The sequence below is a fragment of the Octopus sinensis genome, unplaced genomic scaffold, assembly GCF_006345805.1.
Source record: "Octopus sinensis unplaced genomic scaffold, ASM634580v1 Contig18742, whole genome shotgun sequence".
In the NCBI taxonomy this organism is placed as follows: Eukaryota; Metazoa; Mollusca; class Cephalopoda; order Octopoda; family Octopodidae; genus Octopus; species Octopus sinensis.
In genome coordinates, this window is record NW_021835991.1 from 435715 (window position 1) to 450725 (window position 15011).

At 30.7% G+C, this 15011-nt stretch overlaps 1 pseudogene; it reads right to left on the bottom strand.

The window, feature by feature from the left end:
• Nucleotides 1-14644: 14644 nt before the first annotated feature.
• LOC115231599 lies at nucleotides 14645-14791 on the bottom strand (annotated as a pseudogene).
• Between the last annotated feature and the right edge of the window lie 220 nt (nucleotides 14792-15011).

Sequence of the window (15011 nt, forward strand, 5' to 3'; positions counted from 1 at the left end):
GGTGGCCTTTTAATTTTTTTGTTTGTGGGCCCTAATTAAAAAAGCTTGAGGATCACTGATTTATACAAGTAATTTTTGTCAAAATTCATTAAAAAATTTTTATTGTGCTAATATCAAATAAATTACGAACGAGAGTATTTCTGTAAAATTTCCAGCTCAGCAATTAAAACTTGATTAAAAAAAGATCCCTACATGTTTAAATTGAAAGTAGAATTCAGCAATTCCAAAGACTGGCAGATGTTCCTGAAAAGCATTTAAATTCGTTACTACATAAGAAAGTGTGGTAGCCAACCTAACCAGTCAAAACGCCACAGGGACATTGATGTTTAGCCAAAACGATTATCGAGACAGACTAAAATTCGTACTGATTCACAAAGAAGCACTCAGACTACACTTCACTATAATTTGTAATTTGTTAAACAAATTATTTAATTGATGTTAATCCGACCGTTGTCCGCTGGAGGTTAATCTCCTCCTTTTAGAGGAAAAAGTAACCAACACCACTCCTTGATCCTCTATCTCCAAGTTAGTTACGACTCTTTTCCCCTCATTCTCCATATTATCTTCGTACGAATGACTTGCTTCAATTAAGAGGCTAATAATTTGTAATACTAATATTAAATATCATTTAATTCGTCTGGAAAGAAATAAATTAAAAATAGAAAACATGACAAGTTACAACAAACCAGCTCTGCAATACGGACAGGTCCATTTTATCTATATAATATAAAATAATCAAACTAAAATCCATTTCCTAGCACAAGATCGATGAAAAAAATGAGAACAAGGGAATTGAGCAATTTTTGAATTTAGTTTGTACATTTCGAGGCAAATTGAACAAACATCGTAATCATTTTCACTCTTCAAAGTCCTGCGAGATTTAAGAATTGATTTGTATTTTTTAGGCTTCCCAAGTAAGAAATTAATTCTTCGCTTTTTAATACTTCTACGTCTTAAGTCCTAAAATGTATAAACACAGATGCTACATCTTGATCGACTTCTAAACTGATAAAGTCAGAAAAATCTGGATATCGAGAAGATTGTTCTTCTTGAGTATCAAATTGGTACGATGGAGAATAATCTGAATCGATTTCATAATAAATTTGAGTAATTAAAGGATGATCGTCTCGTGCTATTATGCGATACCCTAAAAGTTCGTCGTCAATTTCATTTTCTCCATTTCGCGACATTTTTACGTTTGATATGATTAAACAATATTGTCGCAATAGGAATAGGAAATTAAGCCAATAAGAGCAAGAAACTAATGATTTTATAGAAAAACGTATTTTATAATTAAATAAAATAAAAAATAATAATTATCTATAGAATATAAATAAAATACATAAAAATATTAATAAATTGATTTTATAGAAATTATTATTCAAAATCAAGACATAGTTTTTCCAGGAGAATTTTAAATATTTAGATTTAGCAAAACTAGCTTTTGAATATTAAATCTCTAACGTATTTTTAAAATGATTATTCGATAATCGGATGGTACTAGTTTTTGGTTATTTTTCAAATATCTAAAAACTATATTCTACAGTTGGAATTTTTCCATGTGATGCTAAAAATAGAAATATATTGGAAATTAATGCAATTTTAAATAGGAATTATTAAATTCCAATTTAGGATTCAAAATTTAATATAAAAGAAGAATTTCCGTTATTTTCCAAATGATATATAATTTGATAAGTAAAATTGATTATTCCGACATTTTTTTATTTAATTTCGACATGATTAGTTTTTATTGTATCTTTTTGTTATTTATAAAATTTTCCAAGTTTATTTTAAATTTCAAGACTTAATCTAAGAATATTTTTCGCAATTCTTATTTAAATTAATTTAAATGCAAATTAAATGTTTAATTAGCATTTATATCAAGAAATTTACTCCCGATAGTTGTCTACTGAATTTTTATTATGAACTTATTTATTTATAAAACAGAATTTGAAATATATTTAAAATAATTAATTTTTAATTTTCAAATTTAAAGTATTTTCACAATTAGCTTTAAATTAAACTTGAGTTCGTAGAAAATCATTTCTTTGATATTTTTGGAAGGTTTGGAATGGATTTTCAATAAAAAACGCAATTTGATATGAAACATTTAAAGCAATTTAATTTTTTGTTATTTTAGGAATAATTTGGAAATTTTTTTTCAAAAATGTATATTTAATCTGTATAATTATTTAGGATTTAATTAGCAGCAGAGGATAAGATGGAATGACAATTCCCACGCAAGATGGCTATTGGTATGCTTCGGAAAAGCCATGTCAAGTTCCCCACAAAGAGCTATTTTTTGAAAATTGACTGAAGCTCTTAGTGGGGAACTTGATTTTTTAAATTTATATAAAAAATTAATAAAGTTCTTACAATCAAATTGTTTTAATAAACTTTGATAAAATTGGTTATGAATGCTTTTTAAAGCAAGGCAGTATGTTATTTCCGGTTCAGGAATTATTCCCAAAAACATTTCTGTAAAAGTAGCTAACTATGTTAATAACTATAACATTAAAAATATTTTTAATTGCGATGAAACGGGATTAGGAATTAGAACAAAAAAACGAGATTGTATATGTCTAACTTGGTTGAACATTGTCGAAGAAGAAATGAATCAACAAAACCGAAAAAGTCAACAAAACTGAAGTAAAATCATATACAAGCGTAAGATTTAATTTTTTATTAATTTGTCAATAAAAGCATGAAAAAATGGCTGAGCAATTTTTTTGACGAGCACTGTATTCTCACTTGTAAACAATAACAGGAATAAATACATATGTAGATAACATTTTTAAATTGTTTCCGATTATTATAATTTTAGAAAAATATTAGGAATGAATTGTAAGAATCCGCAACAGAAGGGAAATTCACTGACTATTTAGATTCTTTTGAGTTTTGCGATTATATTTTTTGTGCCTGTTCAAATGGATACTTGTTCTTAACTGTGAAGGTTATTTTAAAATTAATGATAATTAATTTTTTTGTGTTTTCTTTTTTTCTTTAAATTAAAAGTATGACTTAAAAAACTGTTAAATTTGAATAAAAATTATTTTTCAGTAAAGAAACCCAGAAGGAATGCATAAATTTCGACAGAAAGAAATGATTGCTTAATTAAATTATAATTTTTTTTCATAACCCCCAAGTTGCACATTAAAGTTGGCAATTCAAGCAAAAATAGCACTCACAACTAGCCAATCCAAAGCAGAGACAGAGGAAAGGAGTCGTTTGTCCAAAATCTTCATTACAGTTTCGATGCCGAGTTCCCATTTTTGGCAGTTCCCTACCATCGCTGATCGAACTTTATTTGTTTTTCGGGAATGTTTTCCATAGTAAAAAATTGTCATTGATAATGTAAATAAAGGAAGGTGGAAATCACCTTTAAACAACTGTGCCGTGCTAGAAGGACTTGCCGTCTCACGGGTGGGGAACGTTGACAAGATTAACCTTAGCTCGAAAGTACCCTCATTTGGAATCGAACACACGACGGCTGCATTCTAGCATCAAAAAGCATACTTTTAGCCAACGGGTCATTTATAGTCATTTTATTGATTAGAACGCAATAGTTAATTAACTCCCAATAAATAGAGCATTATTTGTGACTTAGTCAAAGAGAACCTTATATGGTGGTGTTTCGAAGTGGATCCAGTAACCATCAGACCGAAGTATATACAAATTAAACATCAAAAGTTAGTGATAAAAGATTCTGTTCATTTTTCAGAATATTAAGAGATATTCGATATATTTTGTCTCCGATTATAAAATGAGTCATGACAGTTCAAATTAACTTATAATAAATCACTTTAATTAAAATATGGAAAATGAAAAAACTCAAAAAAATTTTTTAAATGTCCTTATTTGTTTAAAAATCTATAACCATCTCCTTTGTTCAATCATACTAATGTTTTCAAATTTTCAATACTTTTTTTTAAAAAGATATTTCAAATTAATTAGCTGCTATAGTTAACAAAATTATATTAAATATTTTTTAATTCAACAACAAACTCAAATAACAAATAAAGAAAACAAAACTATCAAACTTTTGCCCGGCAATATGGGCAGGTTAATTTGCGAGATTCTATTTCTTTCAGCCACTTTTTAACACACGAGAAATGAAAAAAATGACCGCATTTGAGTTTAGCTACGTTTGTCTTTGGTTTGTACGTGTCAAGACATATAGAGCAGGTATCGTCAATTTGTACTTCCAGTTTATCATAAACACATTTTTTAATTCTTTTAAGTGCTGATTTTACTGACTTTGGTCTTATTTTCATTAAATACTTTAAAGAAATTAAACAAAATTAATTACTGGTTCAAAAAAATATATATCCCCAGCTTCCACCAGCCTCATAAATCGATCTATAAATAGCCTGTTCTTCATTCAAATACCGTGGAAAAATGTGGGGACATATTGTGATTCTCTATGAGTTACAAATTGATTTATACAGCTGGAGCAAGAATTGAATATCTCGATTCATTAAAGAATGCGGAGTGAAAAAATATGGCATTATATGACTAAAAATAAATAAAATATAAATAGTACAAATAGAAACACCACAAACGGAATAAACAATTTCAAAATATTTATTGCATTTAAAATACTTTTTAAATAATTTTAATGTTTACATTCATTTTGTGTTTATAAAATCGTATCTATTTTATGAACAGAGTTAGAACTAAAATAAAGGCTTATTAATTGGGTTCTGGTGTTGTGTATGGAATATCAAGAGAACTATGATATCGGTGATATGAAAGTAAATATATTAAAGTAAAAATAATTTTCATCATAATGTGGAACTACTGTTCAATAGCATAGGGAATATTCCCAGGAATTGTAGAGAATTAAATACACAAAATAAAATATCATTAGATTACAGAAGAGTCAAAGCAGTCAAAAAGATACGAGAAGCTTAAAAAAGGTTTTTGCAGATTTTATGAAAAAGAGTTAATGTGAGAATTTTTAATACGTTTAGACAAGTTTTGTGATGATTTTATAAGTTTTATTCAAATTTTAAATTGAATAAATATTGCTTAGCAACGTTTGTTATTACAAAATGACGGAAAGTACAAATGAGAGTTTACTGAGACTTATTCAAGATCATCAGTTAGTTTATGAAAAAGAAATAAACAACTTAAAATACGATGAAAACAACTCAGAGGTTAATTTTCAATCATTTATTTCAAATAGAAAAAACTACAAATATATCAAGAATATAACAGAGATTTAACTGATCAGAACAAATTACTCATTTCTTTATTATTTGAAAAAAATGAAAATTCTGACATTGCAGTTCTATTTGAGCAAAATAAATCAAATGAACACAAAATTTTGTTTTTAGAAAAAGAGTATTCAGCACTTAAAGATATGTATGAACAAAAAATTGACCAAGTATTCATTTTATTTATTTCAAATAAATATATAGCTATAATTATTTGGTGGGATTAGATCGATACTAATTAATATATGTACAATTACTAAAGTATAAACTAATATAAATAAGTTATTTAAAGTTAAATGTTTATTAATGAATAGATAGTATCATTAAAAGAATATATCCGCCAAAAAGAAGAAGATTCAGACCTGGAAAACCATCAAAACAAACAATTTTCCCAACAAGACAACAATCAAATGACAATGAAACGGAAAACAAGAACCATACTATCCAACGTTGGCTTGAAGCTGCTATTTTTGCACAAAATGACCAACAGTCTTTGGAACAAATCCAACCAGACCAAACTGATGAACTACGAGCTCAGCTTTCTAAACAAATTGATGAGACAGCCTTCGTGCAATCGGCATTGGAGAGCAAAGAAAGTCTCATTCAAAGCTTGGAAGAAGATTTTTTTGGACTTAAAAAACACTGCGAGTTCCTTAAAGACCAAATTCGGTGTTTGCAGATTTCTGAGGAAAAATTGTGCAGAGAAAATGCCTCATTAAGAGACCGACTGAGTTCGGAGCAGTTAAAAGTATTTTTACTAAAAAAATATTTAGGATGAATTTGAAAACTCTAAAGAGGTTTTTTAGTTAATTAATAATTATTTTAAATTAATTATTAAATAAAATATTAGATTGCAGAAAGAGACGATGTGATACACAGATTATCCAATGAGTTGAACAGGACTCGACAGGGAATCAAGCAAATGAAAGGCAATATTGAACAAAGGGAAAAACAACTAAGAGAAATGAGAATTTCGCACGATAAATTACAAGAAGAGAACTTAAAATTAGTTCAAGTTAAGTGTAATATCTATGATTTAGATCGATATGAACAATCAGGCTAAAATGGTAAAACAGGACGAATTCAGGTCACTACAAACAGATAATACTGTATTGAGGCAGACTATAAGCAAACTTGTGGCTGATAACAGTAAATCGAGTTATCAGACACAAAAAGCCACTGAAGAATGTGAGTCATTGAATAATCGATGCTTATCACAAAAAGACCAAGTAAATAATTGTGTTTAAACTATTTTATTAAAATTATATTTTTGTAAAATTAAATATAAAATTAAAAAATATTATAATTAAAATTGTTTAGATAAATGAAATGATTGAACAAATTTCTAAAAGAGATTTAGAACTAAAGATACTAAAGGAAAAGCTCTCCAACATCAAACTGGAAGTAAAATTCAAAATATTCTAAATTTTCCAGTTAAAATTCCAAATTGACCAGAAAGACTCCATTGCTGTTGATTTGAAAACTTTCAAGTTACAAACGAACGAAATTAATCTTGAAAACGAACGGAAAACTCACAGAGTGATTTCCCGAATCCCTCATTTTAGATTGATCAATTAGAACAAGAATTGGACCACTATTCCAAAGAGAACGAAGTCAGTACTGAGCAGGTTACTGTTAGATATAGATTGGCAGATTTCATTATTGAATTCTCAATTAGAGGATTTTAGACGTAATGTAGAGCAGAATAAAGCTCAGGAAGTATCGGAAAGAAAAAAGCAGTCGGAATTCATATCAAGGCTGGAATCTGCTTTAGACGGTGCTCACTCCTCATTAAGAAATGAACGACAAAATAACGAAAAAAACAAGATTCTTATTAGTGATTTACAATCAGTTTTATTTGAAGAGAAAACAGAATCGGAAAGAAGATTTGAAGCAGTAATATTAAATTAATTATTTTAGTTGACATATGCGAATGACAAGTTGAGAGATTATGAACTAAAGTTGTCTGAGAGCAAATCAAAGGAGGAATCAAGTTCTTCCAAGATTGAGGAGATGAATGATGAGATGGAACATATAAGGCAGGACAGGAATAATTTACTTGAGAATTTTAACCAACAAATGGATAAAGTCATTTCTTTAGAGGAAATTGTGGCTTGTCAGAGCAGTGAGATCCAAAAAATCCAAACTGAAGTAACCAATTTGTATATTTTTAGAAATTTCGGATTTTAGTTGATTTAAGAGAAACTGAGGATATTAATGAAGATCTTAAATTAGAAATTAATGAGATTGAAAAGAATTTTGAGGCATCACAACAAAGAATCGTATTATTAAGCCAACGTGAGAAGGAAATGGTTGAAAACTACGAAGAAATGGCCGACAAGATGGCACAAGCTCAGAAAGATTTGGAAAATGTTTATACACAAGTAATAAAATAAAATCAGGACATTGTAGCTCAAAGAAAGCGATTCGGAACTTGTTTGCGTAAAAACTGCTTTAAAAGACTACAAGGCGACCCATAATTCTCAAATGAAGAACATGAACAACTCGTAGAAGACCTGAATGTCCAGAAACGAGAAATTCTGTTAGCTAAAAATAGTTTGGAGGTGGCGGGAATTCAAAAAATACAACTTGAGGACCAATGTGCTTTATTAAAAGCAAAAGTTATATTTTAAAGTAGTAAAACCAGGGGGAAGAATCTGGAAGAAAGCTGGAACAACTCAAGTTAAAAGTTGATAAAATCGTCATTAAAAACGCAAAAAAAGCTGAAAAGGGTGAAAATTTAATTAAAAAATTGAAACTTGAAACATGTGAAAAAGCACAAAAAATACGAGAATTGGAGGATGTGTTCGAATCAAAAAGAACACTTATCGCTGAACTAGAACAGGCTTCCAAAACTGTCTCCGAACAAAAGTCACAATTGGAATCTTTAGAGAATGAATTGGAGACATTGCGTCAAACCAAGGAGTTTCTAGGAGGAGACATTGAGATTAAGAATGCTGAAGTATTTCCCGAAATTCGATAATTTTAGATTCAAAATCTTAGAGACGGGCTGTCAATTACAAGGACGGATTTTGAAAATTTAAAAATTTGTAACAAAAATCTGAAAGAACAAGTATTTTGTAAAAATTAAAAAAAGTGCGAACGGTCAAAAGATCAAGTTGAATTACTTTCCCGGCAAAATCGGTCCACTGCTGATCAACTCGAGTCGAGTGTAGCTGATTATGTTAAAGCTCAACACATAATTTCCCGCCATTTGAATGAATTATACACGTGTCGGTAATGAATTGAATAGTCTAATTAATGGCAGTGAAGAAGTCGAACTTGCAAGGGACGAGTCACGTGGATTACGTGTTCTTAATGAAGAATTGAGGTCGTCTGAGTTGAAAATTAAGCAAAAAAATTATAAACTTGAAAAGGAGCTTAAAATATTGAAAAAATTATTTACTTCAACAGAACAAGATAGAACTGTGATTGAGAACCCTCAAAACTCAAGAAAAAATAGGGCAAAAATGTTAAATCCTGAATTGAATAAAACCACGTGTTTGGATCAGATTAGAGTGATGCGAAATAATGATGGCGAGGAATTGAAGACCATCGTTGATATTCCGTTACAAAATGAAGAAGAATCTTTGGTATTTATTTGTTTTTAATTATTGATTTAGATTCAATATTGGAAGGATAGGTCAGTAGATTTGAATAAAAAGCTATCAAAATTGGAGTGATTCTTTATAATTTATTTTAAATAAATGATTTTTTATTGGAATTATATTGAGATAGATCAGGGATCGGAAATCTATGGGGCTTCAGTTTCCATATTTTGTCTCTCAGTTGTCATGATGAAAAATATGGAAGATTTCTTTCTTTTTCTTTAATGAATTCACTTGGTTGTACAATTTTCAGGTGTGTTTGTTGATCCGATTAAAATAATTTTGTAATTAACTTCTTTAAATAGACACCACATCACAAATGATCACGACGCTTAAAATTGCGTCTCCAATAGAACAAACAGAATTTGTTGATTATAGTATCGTTGAGATGGATGAGGACCTATCTATGAAGAAAAAACTCTGGATGATTATTTTTATTAATTTTTTTAATAATTCTAGAATTTCTTAACTCTTTTATAATTTTAAAACTTTAAATAAATTTCAATTAATGGTAAACAATTAGAGGTTCAAACTTCTATTGCTCGCAAAATTCTGCATCTCGCCAGATTTCATTAAAAAAGTGCACATTTCCTCAAAACTAAGTCGTATGATAAAATCGATTATATTACATCATAAAACAGTTGAATTACAAAAAATCATTTAAATTTTAGATTATTTTGATAGAATTCAATAACAAGCTGTGGATTCGAAATCTTGAATTCAGATGCAGGGACCAGTGTGCGCTGATCTGATCCTTTCCTGGGAAACATTATCTTTAATTGCACAACCATGCAACAAGGAACAACAATTCTCCTGTAAACATCGTGGCACCAATAATTTTTTTAGGTTTATTTTTTAGTTGAATGTTATTTTGATCACTTAAATTAATTTTCTTTGAGCTAGAAAGTTCATTTGAGTTTCTAGAAATTATGTAAATTGTAAATTACATTATTTTTTTAGTCAAGGATTTTTTCTTATTTTGGCCATTTTTGATTTTAATTGAATTTTCTATAAAATTTTTCAAATAATAAAACAACCCATTACAACGAAAATGTGAGTTCGTCTTTTTATTACTTAATTTTTTATGGGTAAAAATAAAATCGTAATTACTTTAATAATAAACTAAATTTATTAATATACAATTAAAATGATTTTATAGGAAACCCGCCTGACATCGACACGTTCTACCCCTCGATTCAGGGGATTTTCAACCGTTCGTATGGACCGCCCTAATGGGCTGAATGGAGGAGGTCTTATCACCCTCATCCGTAACAACATTCCCTTCACTAACACTACCAATTCTATACGTTCCACATTTTCCCGACGCCCACTTGGAGTTCGTCACAGTACTAATAACAATCAATTTCTTATTCTTAAAAAATATGAAAATCCAGACAATCCAATAGACAATCCCATTAAAATCAAACTAAATTAATAAATAATGAAAAAATAATTAAAATCTATTGTTTATACGTCGAGATTTATACTTTGACTAAAATTGTAGATTACCCAATAATGTTGCCTACACAATCGTCAACCTGTACATTCCTCCTCCTACAAATTGTTCGAAGGGCTACATTCCAGACCTCTCCTGGATCTTGCCATTGAAGAACACAATTGTGTGCAATTGCCTCTCGGACATTCCTGATCGGTTCCTTACGACCCTCCTTCTGACCACAACCCTGTACTTTTGGAGATCAAAAAATACTTCCAAAGTCCTATTACCAAAAGGACATTTATCAACTACAAACGCGGAGTGGAGTCGAAATTCCAACAAGAAACTGATCAGTATCTCTCAAACTTCTCAGTCCTAAATTTTAAATAAAACATTTCAACAATTGTATAATCTCTGCAGACCGAAAATACATTCCCAAAGGATTCATCCGTGGGGCAAAACCATTTTTCACAAAGGAGATCATTGACCTCATAAAAGAGAGACGGGCAATAAAGAGGAATGGCCTGTGGGACTCCAACTAGGGCTCCAGATTATCAAGTATTAACGGGATAATCACTGACCACATTCTACAAAACAAAAGAGCCAGGTGGAAAGAGTTTGTATAGACTGGATCATCGTACCAATTTAATTGAATTTTGGATTGAAATCTGTGGAAGATCACCTTCGTATGCGGAACCTGCAATTCCTCAGTACGGTTATGAATCAGACCACCTATGTCATTTCCTCTCTCATACAAAAAACAGCCGTATGATAGTACCTACCATTGCAAATCTAACCAGTGAACTGTCTAAAATTTCTGAGCCTTCTTCCGAGAAATCGAGGACAAAGTAGATACACGACCATGTCTCCATTAAGACTATTCGAAAACTTACCTGGAATAAACTACTAGACGACTCCCCTCCTCTGGTGGACGACACGGAGTCTTAGCTGGACAGAGAAACGAGAACATCTCTGGCACAACTTCGTTCTGGACATTTCCTCCTAATTGATGAATCTGGCTATTGGTCTCCTCCTCTGAACCATCTATGCCTATTGCTTTGAAAAGCTTTCTCCGACCGGGGCCTCCGGTGGGCATTATAGACTTATGGAAGCGCCCAGCACTCGCTGCTGAGCGTCTGTGGACAGCCAGCCTTCTACAAGCTAGAGAGGTCGGGGTAACTAACTAACTTACCTTGCAGGATTTCGACAAAAATATTTTTGTAAGCACTAGGTTTCACGAGTTTGTAAATATCAGCGAGAATCTTTGCTTATAGCGTCTATTAAGGTCACTGTTTAGCAGTGTTATTTGATTTAAATCATTTGATTTTAATCAACAAAAAATCAATGATTTGCTGCTGATTAAACCAATTGCTGTCGTTGTAGACAAAATGCAAAATGATTTTACGAAGATTAGTCATTTTGTAGAAAACTTGAACAGACTTATATGGATTATGAATGTACGGCTATTTTAGAAAAAGTGAAAACTCGAGCTGATCAAGTATTAATACTGGCGAATCTAATGAACCCAGCATGTTGTGAGAAGTCTCTTTCAACTGCAGAGATTGACTTCGCTTTGGAGTATTGTCTGAATATCATAAATATGCTCTCCTAAATCTAATTAATTTCCGAGCTGAACCATTTAAGCAATACAATATTCTAATAAAACTTGATGGTCATTAATCATTAGCCACACACCACTCTGGACATTGCCTATCCATAAGTACGATTATTTCCATTAAGATGCTCAAAAATGAATAAAACTATTAACTAACTTATGATACTTTTATTGAAATAGACAAATTGAAAAAACCATCGACTTTGTCAGATTCATTTTTACAAATTGTAAAAAGTGTCAACCTTTACTCATAGTAGTTCTTTAAAATGTTTTTTCAATAATCGTTTTTCGGGCTCCGTAATTAGAAGTAAAATAATCATTGTTAATACACATATTGTCATATTTAGAATGTCATTATAATTCATCATTTTGTTAATATAAAATTTGTCGATTCTAAATCATTCAGCAAATATGATAAGTGAATATTGTGATCTCTATTATGTTGTTCATTAAATAAACATTCTTTCGCTTTTTTAATAAGCAAAAAATTTTCTAAAGAAATTCATACTTGAATAACATTTGACAGTTTTAGCATAATAAGAAACAGCTTTGAGCCAGCTTCCTAATCTCGCAGCTATTGGTTCTGGCGGGTACCCAATTTTTTTGAACAATTGTCTTTGATAATTGTTCTTTATAACAAATGGTTGTAAAATTTTTACTATATTGTGGCAAGTAAACTCTGAAGGAGGTGGATGCCCAATAAATTCGAATAAGTGATAAATGCTCTTTTCCTCAATTTATAGAGTGGAATGTTTTCTGATACAAATGCTTCCGTTACGTCTGACGCAAAATTTCAGAAAAATAATTTTTCAGAACAATAGTCAATTGTCTTGTATTTGTGGATATATAATTTGTTTGTAGAGAGTGCTTATGTGTTTCTCTGTGTTTGCTCACAAAAAATTGTTTTTGCATGTTACTGGCAATTCACATAATTTACAAAAAAGCATTTCACCCGATGCAACTGAAAATTCTTTGGGATTTTTTTACAAATATTTAAATGCTTTTTAATTAGGAAAGCTTATTTTTAGCTATATGTACTTTATAATTTAGTTTAAGACTTGTTACAATAAGAGAGAAATGTTACGAAGATAATTTTAATCAACCTTTATTCTTGTATCACCCCTCCAATTTGTGTATAGCCCCTTTACGGATGACATTTTTTGCAATCGAATGGGCATTACTTATAATTTAAAATAATAATGCAATTAGTTTTTGCAAGTACCTCTTCTACTTTATATAAATAAGATAATTCAGAGACATTTTGAGATATATTTTGACGGTAAGGTGTTTTTATTTTCAAGATTATTTTTTTAATTCAGAAAAAATCTGCTTTTTTAATTGAATTATTATGTTTTCGGTTAAATGTTCAACCAAACTAAACGGTTTCATTGCCTCATTCGAAAAGATTGTAACACATTAAAAACAAATTTGTTTATTAGGATCTTGAGGATCTTTAATAAACCCAACAGAAATATATTCATCATTATATATTCTGACTTTTTAGAAATCATGGATATTGATAACTATAGAAATCACGCTTAGAAATTTAAATAAAATATAATAAAAATCTTTTTCAAAGATTATCGACTTCTAACATTAGATTTTCATTTTTCAGATATTAGCAATTAACCATCCCCCTCACACAATAAACCTCCCCCTAGGATGCCAATCGCCCACCGTTGAGAACCACCGCTCTAGATCCAATTTGCAGAAAGCGATTTTCGTAATCACGCGAAGTCTCATTCGTTATGTAGTAAGTAAGTGCAATATATGCAAGTTTGCTGCTCAAATAAAATAGTATAACGATTTGAGCTAAATTGTTGCTGATTTAGTTTAAAAAGATATCAACTTGATCTATTTTATCTTAGAAAGTTAAAGTTCAACCTAACTTTATGCAAAAAAAAATTTCAGTCAATTCGTTTTAAACTGGATCAACTTCAGCTGACCTCTTTAACTGTCACACAGCTGAGACTGACTCAAACCTCTCCAAATTCAATGGACAAGATTGCTCCTGAACAACGAATATTTATGTATTGGTATCAGTGTACGCATAGGTATGGATATCTGCCAGCCTCACACCTGCAGGTAGGAGAGCACAATTTTTTCGAACGGCTTGCATACCCTAGAAAGAGTGTTGGTGAGTATTCCTCGCCACCCAGGTCGAGGAAAAGAAAAGGATAAAGTACAAAGACAATTCTGAACTTTCGAGTTCGATCCCCTGCTTTCGAAACCTTTGGAATCGTCTACAAGATGACGACTCAGCTGCTATCGTTTGGAGCATCGAAGATCTTGCCGAAAAAAACGACCGGAGAGAGACGAGCTAGCTTTTTCAGCAAGTCTCGGTGTGCTCGCCGAAAATACCATTCCATACGCACTGCGGAGTCAAATAGCTAAGTCTTCGGGCCTCGACAAAGAATTTAAAGTGTAGTTGGTTGATTTACTTTTAATTTCTTTAAAGCTTTATTTTTCGCTACAAAAAGACTCAAGTTACTAATCTATTAAATCAATTTCAACAATTTTTAGATATAGAAACTATATGCGGTACTTTTCGCAGGAGGGTGGGAGCTTTAGCCCCCTAGAATTCCCCCTTTTTACATTCCAAACTTAATTTGTTCTCAAAAAAAAAGTAAATAGTAATTTGAAAAAGTAGTAATCGATTGTCAACCACTGGCAGTCAGCATGGATGCGTGAACCACAAAAAACTGCAATTCCAATTTGTTTGTGAAGTCAGAAACCAACATCCATCACGTATGTTAAACAAAAATAAAAATGCGCAAGAGCACACGAAAAAAATACGCCGTAGGACAGCCCGACTGGAACCGACCTCACCCCATAGCGATCCAAAGTGCAATGGATGACTAAAGGATGGAATGCCTGCCTAAGTGATAACAAGCATCCACGACCAGGTAAGTGAATTTTTGAAATGGCACTCTCTAAATGTATTTAAAAAATCATTTAAATTATGTTCAATATTTCCACCGGATGAATTATTTTTATTCAATTAGAAAATTAATTTTGAGGTACGTTCTTTTTTAAATTTTAGAAAAAAACCATTACAAATTTATTATAATACTTTATTATTTTTATATTACATAAATATCAAATACGAAACAAACAGTTGATGATATAGAATA